The sequence below is a fragment of the Paramormyrops kingsleyae genome, chromosome 4 (genome assembly GCF_048594095.1).
Source record: "Paramormyrops kingsleyae isolate MSU_618 chromosome 4, PKINGS_0.4, whole genome shotgun sequence".
In the NCBI taxonomy this organism is placed as follows: Eukaryota; Metazoa; Chordata; class Actinopteri; order Osteoglossiformes; family Mormyridae; genus Paramormyrops; species Paramormyrops kingsleyae.
This window is the reverse complement of record NC_132800.1, coordinates 19,660,743-19,677,129: the sequence shown is the minus strand read 5'-3', so window position 1 is coordinate 19,677,129 and position 16,387 is coordinate 19,660,743. Positions and strand designations below refer to the sequence as shown.

General features: G+C 40.8%; 1 long non-coding RNA gene across 2 annotated transcripts; it reads right to left on the bottom strand.

Annotated features, from left to right (window-relative positions):
• Positions 1-2,230: 2,230 nt before the first annotated feature.
• Positions 2,231-10,485, bottom strand: LOC111859617 (uncharacterized). 2 transcript variants are annotated; one of them, XR_011989950.1, is made up of 7 exons: positions 10,139-10,485; positions 9,629-9,871; positions 9,466-9,537; positions 9,103-9,196; positions 3,890-3,944; positions 3,418-3,498; positions 2,231-3,033 (listed from the first exon to the last, which is right to left on the bottom strand). It is a non-coding gene; the product is annotated as an uncharacterized lncRNA (long non-coding RNA). The 2 variants fall into 2 exon arrangements; XR_011989951.1 differs by lacking the exon at positions 9,103-9,196.
• Between the last annotated feature and the right edge of the window lie 5,902 nt (positions 10,486-16,387).

Here is a 16,387-nt window from a genome sequence, read left to right as displayed (position 1 = left end):
GGGAGTAACATCAGCACAGCACATAATACATGCAATAACTCACTGGAGAACAGAGCAAGACAGCCACTTACATAGAAAACTGGGGCAAACAAGGAACAGGTGTAAGACAATCAATTAACCAATTATCAAACACTAGCACAAGGAAAAAGGAGGAACTAATAACACCTAATGGACACAGAAACTAGGGAGCGTTAGAAATACCAAAAACTAGGAAAGATTAACTGGGAATTAACACTAGGAATAAAATGCAAGGCAGTGGCAGAGAACCATAAACAAGACTAATTAAACACAGGGATAAATAATATCCAACTAAGGATAAACTAAAACAAGGAAACAAAAGACTAAACACTAGGAAAAACAAAAAGGCAAATAAATCAAATCAAATTTATTTATACAGCACATTTAAAAACAACAATGTTGACAAAAGTGCTTTACATTAAAAATTAGGTCATGGAACATCAAATTTAAAACACGGAAAAATAATAATAAACTACAATAGATATGGACCACCAGAAAGTACAGCCTCACTGCTAATTAAAAGCCAGGGATTAAAGGTGAGTTTTGAGACGAGATTTAAAAACGGAGAGGCTAGGAGCCAGTCTGATGTGACGAAGCAGTTCATTCCACAACCTGGGTACAAGGACCGAGAACGCTCTGTCACCCCTATTCTTTAGCCGTGCCCGTGGAATAAGTAAAAGGGACTGGTCTGCAGACTTCAAAGATCTCAATGGAGAATAAGATTCTAAAAGATCAGCAATATACGATGGAGCCAGCCCATGTAGCGCCTTAAAAACAAACAAAGCTCAATTCTTCTCTGAACAGGGAGCCAATGCAAAGCGGCAAGAATAGGAGAGATAGGCTCTCGTTTACGAGCCAGTAAGAAGACGAGCAGCAGCATTTTGGACAATTTGTAATCGTGACAATGAAACCTGACTGATGCCAGCATAAAAAGCATTACAATAGTCATGGCAACTAATAAAAGTATGAACAACCCTCTCAAAGACATTAAAAGATATACATGGCTTAATTTTAGAGAGGAGCCTTAATTGAAATAATTGGCTTCAAACCAACAACTTGTCACGTCCGGCTCGTATGATCCTCGTGTGTGCCATGCCCCCCTCATTACCTCGTGTTAATTCCTGATTGTGATCACCTGTTGCTTGTTCAGTTCAGCCTGTCTGGTGTATTTAGTCCGTGTCTAAGTCCGTATGCGTCAGATTTGTCATTGAAGTTTCGTAATATCTGTTGCCGTCTGTTCCATCTCTCTGAATAAACCCCGTTTGTCCGTATCTACGGCTCCGCTCGCCTGCTTCTCCGCTCGCCCGCTTCTCCGCTCGCCCGCTTGCCTACGTGACACAACTGCAGGGTTAACAGCCTCTGTGCTGCACACTCAACCCCCTTATCTATGTGACAGCAATGAAATATTCAAATAGAATATTGCAAAAATATTTTTTGCCTTTTCTGTTTCAGAATCCAGTGGGCAGGTCACTGTGACTCCTGCAGTTGCAGTTCTTCTTCCAGGACAGGTTATCACTGCAGAACCATTTCGGCTATAGCTAGTAGCTGTTACAATGGTGAATTGTGTACCTATTCCTGTCTATAGTAGTACCTTCAGTAACCTGGAGAAGCTCTCGTACTGTCTATCTAGGCTGTTACTAGGTTAATGATGGATCAGTATTTTGAAATGGCAAAATATTGTGAGTTTAATGAACTTTCGTCATTACCTTTCATGCTTTCATGTACATCATGTGGTGCAACCATAATTAATATTAAAAAATTATATTTCCTTAATATATATAACATTTTAACAAATCATCAGTATACGGAAAGTTATCCTGAAATAAAAAATGGTTTGCTCTTTTTTAAAGAAAAACAATCAGTTTTAGATCACTGTTGTAATAGCACCTTGAACATGGTGGTCATGTAATTTATAGACCAATTATTTCTCAAGAACCCATATAATTGACAAATGTATAATGATACTATCCACATACGCATGCATATGGCATCAGTGATTAATATTTCATCCATAGTAATTAAAAATGTAATTTTAAATTTAATTTCCTTCCATTTTTGGTTATACACCAAATGAGCACATGGTCACACTAAATGATATAAGGACTTCATGAGTTTCAATAATTAGTCAAAAAGCTCATAGACACATACCATACAACAAGGATATTTTTATTATTTCATGAAATAAGTGCAATACACATCAGAGAACCTAACAGTGAAATACAATGCACATCATAAAAATAAGACTGAAATAGAGCTTTGAGGACTAACCCCAGGCATCTTGGAACTTTACCCAGTCTAGGCCAGTCAACTCTGGCCTTTTTCCCCTCCCTGTAACTCCTGGATGCAGCCCACTGTTTATTGGTCTCTGTTTCTTCCTCTTGGTCACCCTGAGCTCATTTGACTTGATATATTTAATCAGTCTCTGCTGTTTTCTTATATGATATCTAAAATAGTGATGTATGCTGTCATTCTGTGTCAGTGGTAGACAATGGTAGAATAAAGTTGCATGTTACCATAAAAAAACTATTAAGAATCCTTAACTAATTACAATTAGACCACAGTAATTTCTTCTTCTTTTTTAGTTTTCTTCTAGCAAGATATTCTTTTGCTAGAGGGATCAGCATTAACACAGTGCCTATGGTACCCTGATTTTTTTTGCTTGTTAAGGACATATGGGTAATAGGTTAAAATGGTTATAAAACATGTTATTAATGTAATGAATAGGTAATAAACGCAATTGCCACTGTGAATTTTCATTCAGTTAATCATTTTGGTACTTTTCATATGAATTATCAACCCATCTGAATGAAAACTGTGTTGAAATTATGGAAAAACAATAGCAATTTAAGGTAAAATTATGCCTTATATATGTAAGCTAATGTATATTTAAGCTAAGCTAAAACAATTTTATAGGGCAGTTTGTTACACACATAACCAATGTTCTGCAACAGAAGCTGATCAGAAATAGGAATGTCTATACTTCTGACGTGCAGGGTCTCTGTCACTGGCTGCAGTCTTCACCATGTAAGATAAGATACACAAGACATTATGAAGTCACACACTATTAATATCTTGAAATATCTTTGATTACCTGAGCTACTTATAAGTGTCACGACGTATGCAGGGCACAGACCAGGGAAACAAAGGCAGGACTCCAGGGGTAGGGAGAATATGGGGTTTAACTGAAGGGAAGACAAGCAGGACCAGAGAATAAGCAAAACAACACACACTGACGTTAATGACCGGACTGGGGAAACACTTGAATGCAGACTTATATACACAAGACTAATTAACAACAACAGGAAACAGCTGGTAACACAGGGATTCCACACGAGGTAGCGAGGGGGTCGTGGCACATGGGAGGATCGGACGAGCAGGACATGACAATAAGAGACTCACCATAAGAGTGTTATGCTCAGGTGGCTTTTTACTCACATCTTTAACTGCATATGTATTATTGTCAGAATCAGAATGACAGCTCTGTAGAGACAAAACGTTATATGCAGGTTTTTCCATTTCATTTATAATAACTTGCTGAAGATTTTATTCACAGTGACCATTTTAACAGTTTCTACAGGGTGATATTTAGCTGGAGAAATTGAGGTTTAGTACCTCATTCAATGGTGCTACAGCAGAACCCTTACAAAGTCTGACTACTGGCTGATACAGTTCATTGACTACAGCTGTAAGAGGATTCTGAGTTACAGCTTTCTGGTTTAATTTGCATGTAACATACACTCCCAACTTTTATCGAATTTAGGTTTGTACATGGTAACTACAGTTTAATTTAACTGAGTATTACCAGAGCAGCAGTTTGCTTTTTCTGTGAAAATGGTCTTACACTGAACCCCCTACATTACAGTCATCTCACCTGTTTAATTCCTCCTCTGTTACCTCCTCTGTTACACAGTAATTTAATCTTCCACCTAAAAGAGACAATATCAGGGAGCTCCTGAGCGGGAACACGGCACACTGACAAGGTGATGTGTAAGAGATGTGTCCCAACCAGGGATGTACGAAAGCAGCTGATACAATTATCAGTGTTGGGCAGTTCAGGTCCAGAAAGTACGAATCCAGACCAAGATTTTGTTTCTACCATTCAACTATCACAGTTGAATGAATCAGCAGTATTCCTGCACCGGCTTTGGGATTGCTGCGAGGATTGCTGGGATTGCTGCGAGAGAGTGGTGTTGAGCTGCAGCGATTGTTTGGGATTGTTTTTTTGGAGTGTTTTGAGTGTTTGTGTGCTTTACCTGTTTACGTGGGTGGCTGTTTATTTCTATTTATTGTTCTTATTTCGGTCAGCGTGAGTGCTTGTCTGTCCTGTCTGTTAATCAACAGCGCGATTATTACCGACAGAGAGCTGCGGGTGTCGCGTGCGCGGCGTTTTTCTGTCCGCGTTTAAACTCCGTAACAAACACCCGCGGGGCGATTATAACTAATAACATCTAACGTCGGTATCGCTACCAAGCGTCGGAAAAGGACAGTTGCTCCTGAGCTTTGCTCGGTCGCCAGTCGGGGCCGGGAGGACATTTTCCACTTTTTTCCCGCTCCGGCAGTAGCCTGCTGTGAGGGGGTTTTTGTGGTTTTTCGACCTCCCAAGAGCAACTTCGATTTCGCCTTGTTTTTAGTTCATACTTGGTTCAGGCAGAAGTTCTTCTGGTAAGTAGTAGTAAGTTTATCAGGTTTAAAATTTTTAATAAAATAATAATTAAGTTCCGTTTTAACACAAGTAATAACTTATTTTAGTGTACTCCGCACGTTACTGCATTTATTGTTACGCAAATTAATCTTTATAGTTAAATACACTATATAAATTTACTGGGCTGGGAGTACGGGGTCATAGTGAGTTAGTTAATTATGGGGCCAGCTCAGTGTTGCGTTTGCAAGATGTTTGCCCTTCTGGACGTTAGTGTCCAGTCGGACTTCATCTGCGAGCGATGTAAGCTAGTGGACTCACTCATGGTCAAGGTTCGCGACCTTGAGGAGCAACTGGCTCTCATCCAATGCAACAGTGAGTTAGATGAGCTAGTTGATACGCCGTTTAGGGAGACGGTGTGTACGCCACTAACGGGGGGGAGGGAGAATGAAGAGCAGAGAGGTCGAGAGAGCTGGGTGACCGTAGGTCGTAGACGCAGGAAAAGGCGTACACACGTTACAGAGGCGGCATCACCTGAGGTGTCTGTGTCTAACAGGTTTCAGGTGCTTCCAGCTTTAGAGCCGGAAGGGACTGGGGAAGCAGGTGGGCCCTTGGGCACTGAGGAGCCCCCTCCCCCCAGAAAGAGGGAGGTTGTGGTAGTGGGGGATTCAATTATTAGGGGAGTAGACAGTTATGTGTGCACGCGTGATAGAGGGTCCCGTACGGTGTCTTGCCTGCCTGGTGCCCAGGTAGGAGACCTTCCAGATCGTGTGGACAAGCTTTTGGCCCCAGCTGGGGTGGATCCAGTTGTCGTGGTGCATGTTGGCACCAACGACATAGGCAAGGGTAGAAGGGCTGTTCTGCAGGATAAATTTATAGAAGTCGCCAATAAGCTTAGAAGCAGAACGTCCATGGTGGTATTTTCCGAAATACTCCCCGTGCCACGCGCAAGTGAGGCTAAGTTAGCTGAGATAAGGAGATTAAATGCGTGGCTAAAAGGATGGTGTAGGAAAGAGGGGTTTAGGTTTATGGGGCACTGGAGGACCTTCTGGAACAGGTGGGACCTGTTCAAGCCGGATGGGTTGCATCTGAACCGGAGGGGAACCAGTGTACTGGGAAGGCGTATTTGTAGAGTAGTTGAGGAATGTTTAAACTAGGGACTGGGGGGGCAGGGAGGTTAGTTAAGTATGTAACTGGGGGGAAACGGAAAGCCCAAAAAAATCATATTATAAGTAGGCACTGTAATAAGCCTACCCTTTGTTGTCTGTATTTAAACGCCAGGAGTATTAGGAATAAAATTCATGATTTAGAGGCTCTTATCTCATCGGACTCTTATGATATTATAGCAATAACTGAAACGTGGTTGAGTGATAAGGATGGACAAGAATATAATATGGATGGTTACACATTGTTCCGTAAAGACCGTATAGGTAAGAAGGGAGGTGGTGTTGCAGTATATGTAAAGGAAATCTTGCAGGCAAGGGAGCTTACTGATATAAGTAAAAGTACGGAAGCTATATGGGTAAAATTAGATGCTACAAACTCAAATAGCCTAATTGTCGGTGTTTGTTACAGAGCACCCAATGTAGCTGCTGAGGAAAGCAGATTGTTATACAGTGATATTAGGATTATGAGCAATAAAAATGATGTGGTAGTTATGGGTGATTTTAATCTACCGGGGATACAGTGGGACATTGTTGCTGGCTCTTCTGAAAATGAACTTGAGATGGTGGAATTAGTACAGGATTGTTTTTTTACTCAGTTTGTTAACACCCCTACCAGGGGAGATGCCATTCTTGATCTTGTTTTGTCTAATAACCAGGACAGGATTGGTAAATTAGATGTTTTAGAACCACTTGACAGTAGCGATCATAACATGGTTAAATTTGAGGTTAAGTTTAGTGCCCGAAGAGCAAAGTCCAAATCAAAAATATATAATGTTAGGAAGGCTAACTTCAATTGTATGAGATTAAAACTAGAAACCGTGAACTGGATGGAGTTAAATAACAAAACTGTTGAAGAGACATGGGAATTTTTTAAAAGCACATTATTGCAAGTACAAGAGGACTTCATACCTGTTTCTAGCAAGAATAAATCTAGGAAATTGCAACCTAGGTGGTTTAATAGGGACATAAAGTATAAAGTAAGGAGGAAAAGGGCTTTGTTCCAGAGATGGAAAATAACTGATGATGACATAATAAAGCAAGAGTATCTAAATCTACAGGCTGAATTAAAAAATGACATTAGACGAGCTAAAAGGAATGTCGAAAGGAAGATTGCATTGGAGGCTAAGGATGACGTTAAAAGTTTCTTCCAGTATTTTAACTCTAAAAGAGCTCTAAAAGCTGAAATTACTAATCTGCAGGATAGTAAGGGTCTTATAATTGAAAACGACATTGACATAGTAAATGAGTTCAATGATAGTTTTGCACGGGTATTCACTGTCGAGGACACTAGTAACTTACCAGTTCTTATTACTAATTCAACATCGTCTATAACTAATATATATATAACTGAAGCTGATGTTTTGCAAAGCCTAGCTAAGCTCAAAATAAATAAATCACAGGGCCCTGATGGCATCTTACCTATAGTGTTAAAAGAGATGAGGGATATTATTTGCCGACCCTTAACATTACTGTTTCAAAAATCCTTATCTGAAGGTGTGGTACCTTCTGATTGGAAGCATGCCAACATAACGCCCATTTTCAAAAAAGGGGATAGAAGTAATTTGTCAAACTATAGGCCAATCAGTCTAACTTGTATAACTGGTAAAGTTATGGAGGCTATAATCAAAGAGAAAATGGTAGATTACCTGGACTCAAATAACATTTTGAGGGATAGCCAGCATGGATTTAGGAGAGGTAGATCCTGTTTAACAAATCTGTTGGAGTTTTTTGAGGAAGCTACTCAGGAAGTTGATGATAAGAAGGCCTATGATGTCATCTATTTAGATTTCCAAAAGGCTTTTGATGTTGTTCCCCACAAGAGGCTCTCACTTAAACTCAAAGCGACAGGTATTTTAGGAACTGTAGCGACTTGGATTGATAACTGGTTAACGGATAGGAAGCAGCGAGTAGTTATAAGAGGCTCGATGTCACAGTGGGCCTGCGTTCATAGTGGGGTACCGCAGGGTTCAATTTTAGGACCACTTTTGTTCCTAATTTACATAAATGATATAGACATCAATATATACAGTAAACTGGTGAAATTTGCAGATGACACCAAGGTGGGTGGTGTAGCAGATACTGAACTAGCGGCTCAGCAGCTACAGCGGGATCTTAATTTAATTAGTGACTGGGCTGACACCTGGCAGATGAAATTTAACATAGACAAATGTAAGGTACTCCATGTAGGGAGCAGAAATATAAAGTACAGGTATTTTATGGGACCTACTGAAATAAAGGTAGCTGATTATGAGAAAGACCTTGGTGTGTATGTTGATGCTTCCATGTCTCATTCTCGCCAGTGTGGGGAAGCAATAAAAAAGGCCAATAGGATGTTGGGGTACATCTCCAGGTGTGTGGAGTTTAAGTCAAGGGAGGTAATGCTAAGATTATACAATTCCTTGGTGAGACCTCACCTAGAATATTGTGTACAGGTTTGGTCACCATATCTTAAAAAGGACATAGCGGCCTTAGAAAAGGTGCAGCGTAGGGCCACAAGAATGATTCCTGGTCTTAGAGGAATGTCATACGAGGAAAGGTTATTTGAGCTAAATCTGTTCAGCCTCAAGCAAAGGAGACTGAGGGGGGACATGATCCAGGTCTATAAGATTCTAACAGGTTTGGATGCTGTTCAACCGAATAGTTACTTCAGCATTAGTTCAAATACAAGAACTCGTGGCCATAGGTGGAAATTAGCGGGAGAACATTTCAAACTGGATTTAAGGAAGCACTTCTTTACACAGCGTGTAGTCAGAGTATGGAATAGTCTTCCTGATAACGTAGTGCACGCTGAATCCTTGGGTTCCTTTAAATCAGAGCTAGATAAGATTTTAACAACTCTGAGCTATTAGTTAAGTTCTCCCCAAGCGAGCTCGATGGGCCGAATGGCCTCCTCTCGTTTGTATAGTTCTTATGTTCTTATGTTCACCCATTAGTGTCAGAAATGGGAGGTTACCGGGGAAGACGGTTAGGTTAGCTGGTTAGATGTCACCAGCTATTGGGATAAAAGGGCAGGCAGGACAGAGGGAAGGGAAAACAGTGAGGACTGGAGAGAGAAAGGGGGTCTCTGGAGCAGCGGGAGAGGGAGGGGTCTTGTTTTTGAGGGCATCACTCTGGGATTCATTTAATTTCATTGACTTTAATCATGTTAATTTAGGCATTTTAAGTCAGTTACCTGTTTCACCGAATCAACTATAACATCAATAAATAAATATTTTCGAATACTGAAAATGTTAAAAAAACATTAATTATTTTAAAGCAAATGAATCCTGAAACACTCACCCTATTATGCAAATTATTATAGGTAAAACATACAGCAGAATTCCCAAAACCATTAGGATTACTGTCATTAGACTCCAATTAGCCAAAATATGCCCTGTGCCAATAAAAAATGCATGTTAATCAAGACAAATCTCTTTTTATTATTACACTTAATTCTGTTTCTATTGGTATTTTTACGTTTTGAGCAACTGTGAGAATGAGACTGTATCTGACAAAATACTCTCTGCTCTGCTCTGCCTCTGTACTCAGCTTTGATGTTTATATTATTACTGTGACAGACATATGATTTTCCAGTACAATCCTCTGAGTTACGGCTCCACATCATCGATTCCACATTGAATGACTTTGGATAATGATATTCACATTGAAACACCTCAGTTGATCTCCTTACTGCACATTGGGTTTCCTCTGGGTAATCTACAGTCCATGCTCCACCTAATACCAACAAAAAAACATATTGAAAAGTTAAATCAATGTTGTTTATGCTTTTTTTCTTAAGAACAAAAGCTACAAAAAATCATTTTACCTTGAACAATTAAATCCATTTTGTTAGACACTTTACTGTCTTTCAAAGCACATGAGTATTTTCCAGAGTGATATTTGCAGACAGGACTGAAGTGAAGTGTGGATTTTGTCTCTGTCATGGGCTGGTCGTCCTTAAACCAGGTGAATTCTGATTGGCTGAGAGAGCAGCTCTCTGTGTCACATGTCAGAATCACAGAATCTCCTTCTCTCACTCCTTTAGATCGCGTCACCATAACCTTTAATTCTACAGAAAGTCACACACAGTTTTTCATTCACTGATTCTCCCCCTTTTTATGAGTAAATTTAGCATCAACACACAGAACTACTAGATGACTTCTCACTATTTTTTAAATTTCAACCTACTCATGATCCATTCTATTTATCATTTAAAAATGACTCTTATAGAACAGCGCCTTTAGAAGGAAGAGTTTATTTAATTACTTTCATTAGAGTACATTGAATTGTTATGTTTAATGGTAGCATTTACTGAAAGTGTTTAAGCAAGACTTACCACATACTTGAAGAGTCACTCCAGGCCAACCAACTGATATTCCTGTAACATAACTGGATGTAAACCCGAATTGATACACTCCAGCATCAGTGGCTTTAATGTCCTTTATCTTTAATGCGCAGTTCTTCACTCTGTCCCCCAAACACTCTGCTCTGCCCCAGTAGTCAGCATTGATGTTTGTATTATCACTGTGACAGACATGTGTTGGCTGCTCACAGTGAACATCATTATGACACCACATGAATGTCTCCACTCTGAGTGACTGTGGATAAGCAAATTCACAGGGAATCACCACAGTAGATCCTGTCACAGCACAGACTGGACTCAATGGATAGTTTATATCCAAGGCTCCTGGAAAACAAAATATTATGGAAGGCAGCATAATATAAATTGATATAAATATCAATTTTTTAATTGATTACTCAGGAGATGTGCTGAAGCAAACCGATATTTTTTTTGCAGGTTAAAATGATTATACATGCAGGATTCATCCATCTGTCTTCTGTAACTACTGTCCTGTTCAGAGTCGAGGGGGTCCAGAGTCTATCCCAAAGGCTACGGGCACAAGGCAGGGAATAACCCAGCGTGCACCATCTTATCGCGGAGGACACTAACACACTATTCACCTACACATGCATACCTACGGGCAATTTGGCATGTTTATGCAGGGAAACCGGAGTACCTGGAGGAAACCCCACGATGACATGTAGAGAACATGCAAACTCCACACACATAATAAAGAATTTAAACATAACCTGAATTTGAATTGTTCAGTATAATATTAATGGGAGTGCTACCTGTGGCCATCAGACTCACCAATGAGTCTCCTTCCTGACCAGGTATGTGCGGACAGGGGGGGCTGGGGTGCCTTAGTGCCTGCCCCCTTTGCTTGAATGAAATTGCCCCCTTTTCATGTTCAAAGTGCCCTTCTTAGACAACTGACGATCACGCAAAATTGTAGAAATTTACCAACTGCCCCCCCCCCACCCCCAGATCGCAAAAACGCACCACAATGTACCGGTTGCACATGATCCCCCATTCAGGTAGCTCCCCCTCGAAAGGTCTGCACATGCAACAGGAACGTTGTACCCTGGGCAAAATTTGAGCCAACTGCTTCACCAGAGATTTAGAATAATTTTATAGAAAAGCTGTCAGCGCAGATTTTGTCCAGGGACTCTGGTTTCAATTTGTAGCCCAAAGATGTGCAGTAAGGTTCACTGGTGCTTCTCAGTTGCCCACAGTAGGCATGGGTTGGTATGAGGTTCTGACGATATGATAACCTTAAGCAAACATATCATGGTATTGAATTTGAAAAACAAAGACATGTAAATTTACCCTAAATCTGTAATGATACTTAAAGGGGCAGTTCACCCCAAAACTGAAAAAAGATATGTTTCAGTGGGGCTTTAGTGCTATTTATCCATCTACTGTAGGTTGTTCTGTTGGGAGTTGCCTAGTTTTTGGAGATATTGTCCGTAGAAATGTCGGGCTTCTCTCGAATACAATGGGAGTGAATGGCATTATTTCTCTGGTGATTAAAGCGCCAGAAACATACATTTCAAAAATTCAACAGCAATGTCTCTTATCAGAAATCATTACCCAGTTATTGAATATTATCCACAGCCTTTGTAGTGAGCAGTTTAATGTATGAACAATTTTCTTCTACTGAGTCCACACACCAATCATATCACTGCACAGAAGATACACTGCCCGGCCAAAAAAAAAAGTCGCCATTTGAATTTTTCATTGGACCGCCTTTAGCTTTGATTATGGCACACATTTGTTATGGCATTGTTTCTACAAGCTTATGCAATATCTCACCCTTTATTTTCATCCAGATTTGCATTCATTTCTCACCGAGATCCTGTATTGACAATTGACAACTACTCCATAAAGCCTCCTTCATCACATCCCAAAGACCTTCAATGGGGTTAAGGTCATAACTCTGTGGTGACCAAGTCACACGTGAAAATGATTCCTCATGCTCCCTGAACCACTCTTTGACAATTCGAACCCATTGAATCTTGGCATTCTTGTCCTGGAATATGCCCATGCCAACAGGGAAGAAAAAAAATCCATTGATGATGAATGGAGGTGTAACCTGGCCATTCAGTAGATTCAGGTACTCAGCTGACTTCACTTTATTGCTGCATAACGTTACTGAGCTGTAATAATGATCCAGTCATTGGCTCTTAAGTATTTGCTGATATAAATTCAAATGGCGACTTTTTTTTTGGCCGGGCAGTGTATAATCCTGAGTCCCCCAGCGCTATCTGCTGCTCAGTAATACGATTTGTGTGTGAAGTTCGGTAGAAGAAAATACTTCATACATGATGTAATACTGATAATTATAACCTGTTTTTTTTCTTTTACTTTATGTCTGAGGCATATTACCCTATAACTGACATTTGTATATTTATCACATGAGTATAAGGTAATAAAATGGACGGTGTCGCTATGTACTGAATTTTATTGACTTGTTCAGCTGTATTTTATAGACGTATATGTATATACATGTATATGTATATATGTACACATACCTCACGTATATCTAAAATGTATTATGCACATTATTAATATATTATACACAATATGTGTATATACATACAGACACACACATATATATGTCTGCCAATTTTAGCTTGGATTTCTAATTTATGAGATTGACGGCTTCAGAGAAGAAGTTGTGCAGAAGGCGAGTGCTTTGAGAGGTGATGGACCAGTAACGTGTCCCTGATGATTAGAATTTAGTGATTAATTGTCATGGTTGACACACCACAGCACATAACAACGAAATGTATCCTCTGCATTTTACCCATATGTGACATAGCAGGGGGCAGCTAATTCAGCACCCTGAGAGCAGTGCTTGGGGGCGGTACCTTGCTCAGGGTACCTCAATGGCGCCTTGTTGGTCGGGGATTTGAACCAGCAATCTTTCAATTACAGGGGGGCAGGCTCTGTGGCCAAGAGGAAGCACACTTCCTCCTCACTGCCTGACATTTAAGTTTAGACTGGGGGGGGGGGGGGTCTTGTTTTGCCTACTTGCATGTAGTGATGATGAGATGAAGCCTCATTTAACACTGACGCTTTCCAGCTAACTGTGTTAAAAATAGGTTCGAAGGTTCAAATTTGACTTAATGACATACTTAGGGAACAGATCTCATTAATAGCACTGTAGATCGTCATTTTCTATGTCCATGACATCAATCTACCCCAGTTGCCTGAAACATTGAGCCCACACTGGCCAAACATCAAGCAGTTCTGCTGCCTGGAAGCCCAGAAAGAGAGAGATCATCAAGCACGCCATCACACTCACTGCATACCTGACTCGCCATCACGCTCACTGCATACCTGACTCGCCATCAAGCTCACTGCATACCTGACTCGCCATCACGCTCACTGCATACCTGACTCGCCATCACGCTCACTGCATACCTGACTCGCACCCAGGCCAGAATGTATGGATCACCACTGTGAACCAGCACTCGAGGGCAATGCTGTGCATAGCAGTGCTAAATGAGCACAATTCACTGAACATGCTCATATTTTTGGTGAACGGTGAACTAAATAAATCAGATTGCAACTCATGAATGTGAACATGAACATCGTTCACTCTGTCGAGAGTGAACAATGCTCAGACACCAGAAGTAGCACTAATAGGCAGAAAAAGTTCATATTGTGATTTGAAATACGATGCATTACGATGTGAGTCACACCTCGGAAAATGATCCTGATTTTCTTGCACATTTTTTGTCTTGACCAGTGTTGATGTGCTGTAATGCACTGGTCATGACACTAATGATTTGTTTATATCAACACACTCCAAGAGCTTTCTAACAGTAGGTGATGCTACTGATATTTTAATTGCTTATATCATTACAGCAGGTGATGATATAGGTGAACAAGAGAGTGATTATAAGGGTCTCTAACTGCTAGTTATGAATCCACCCTTTTTATATAGTCACATTTACCTTTCGTTTACTTAGCAAATGCTTTTTTCCAAAGGGACATACATTTGATCAAGGGTCAAAACAAACCACACTGTTTACCCTGGGCCTTGAACCAACAACCTTCAAGTCACAGACCCAACATCTCAAGCCACTGAGCCACATTCTCCACAGGGCTCAGGTACCCTTGGATTGTTACTAAGCACATAGAGACTAAAACTGCAAATACATGTAAACGTATAGTTACCTTTTAACATTGTGAAAATATTTGAAATGTGATTTTAAGATCATACATATCAATAATGTAGAATGGCCTCTCAGAATGAACCCTGACCCACTAAATATGAGTGGAAGCAGAAATAGGAACCTTACTGGTTGTGGTGAGCAGGAGCAGGCATGAGAGAGGGAGGATGAACTGGCAGATCTCCATCCTCATCAGGACCAACCTGCTCTCCTGAAGCTGAAACGCCAGCCTTCACTTCTGAGCTCTCAGTGTGAGCGAGTGCCTTTTTACCGTCCTGCCCCCCAGAGAGAACACGCCCCCACCCACCACTCACACTCAGAGCTGCCTATTTAGAAGTAATAACACAGAGATAGCTCATTAATCCCCATGGGGAAACGGTCTCCTTGCTTTACGCCATTGTGGTCTGTATGAGACAGACAGGCATGGGACAGCAAGCTCAGTGGTCACTGTGAGGGAGCAGCCACCTTGCAGCACCCCGGGAGCTGGGGGTTATAGGTCTTTGTCAAGGACCTACGGCCATATGACTCTTCTGCTGAGGCTGGACAACCTTCTTATTACAGACACAGAGGCTTAGCCTGCTGAGCCACACAGCATAACCGTCAGAGGGGCACAGAGACAAATCAGAGGAATCTATGCTTCTTTTTCTCCATATATGCATACAGGAGCAGTGATGTCTATCAGGACTCCTCCTCTTAGCAGTGATCCCCGACGTTAAGTCAGGTTAACATTGGGCCGTGTTTAATTCTGTGGTAAAGGACAGAAATCAGGCTTTGTTCTAATGTCCAGACCAAGATGAATGGTCATCAGTATGGAGTGGACAAATCTATATTGACTCTTGTCACAAATCTCCAGATGAGCCCACTGGCAAATGGAAACCACCAGGCTCTGTCCTCAGTGTTCCTTTACGTTAACAGTCTCACTGGGGATGAAATGGATCCCAGCCTATCGGACACAGAACTCGTACAGCTGCAAACAGTACATTGAGATTCTGTGACTGGTGTCCAACTTGAGGAAAATCCATTCTAAGAAACTCAAAAATGAATACAGGGCTAGACTTTGAAGATCAAGTGCAAAGCGCAGCTAACATTTATGGGCATGACCGAATTCATTTTGCTATTTTGACGCCGGAAACAACAGACTTTGCACAAGTGCAAGGCAAGGTTGTCCTAACTCTCTTAATATTCAGAGGCATGTTTTGGGTGTAATTAGCAATAAATAAATCGGAATGGCGCATTACTTCACCTTTACAAGGCAGCAGCTTATGATTTACAGTGGATTGCTATTACAATGTGTCACAAGGCGGGTGAGCTCGGCGAAAACGGAAGCACAGTAGTCCAGGAATCAGGGGTAAATGTGGGGCTTTTTAAAGGGATAACACACTCGGGAGCACAGGCCAACATTAGCGGGGTGGAGACATTAATGACAAGACTAGGGAAACATACTCGAACAAGGACTTAAATGCACAGGACTAATGAAACAAGAAACAGCTGGTAAACACAGGGATTCCACATGAGGTAAATGAGGGGGCGTGGCACAAGGGAGGAGCAGCACAATCAGGGTGTGACACAATGGCACGTTTGCCCAGCTAACAAAATCGCTTTTTGCCTGAGGAAACGGATGTGCTCGTGTGCGAGGTGAAAAGGTGCAAGCACATCATCTACAGGAGCTCCACTGTTCCACCTTAAGCCTTTCAGGGTGAAGCAGGCGTGGGATGAGGTAGCAGCAAGTGTGCTGAAAGTGGTATAATGATGTCAGAAGACAGAGAAAACAGAAGCTCACTGCTGACTTAATTATGCTTGTGTGTTTTTTAATTTTAATTTTGGGTCTACATTTCATAAAATATAAACAGAAATGAAATCTTTGTTCAAACAAAACACAACATACAGCTTTTAAGGTGTTTTAAAATGTTCAAATACACGGGCTGTTTTGTAATGTTCCACCTACCTTATAAATATCTGAATGTCCTTTCAATTACAGCACCTGCTTAATTCTAGTAATGAACTCAAATGATTTTTTAATGATAAGGTTTATTCTTCACTATATGCAGTATATACATAT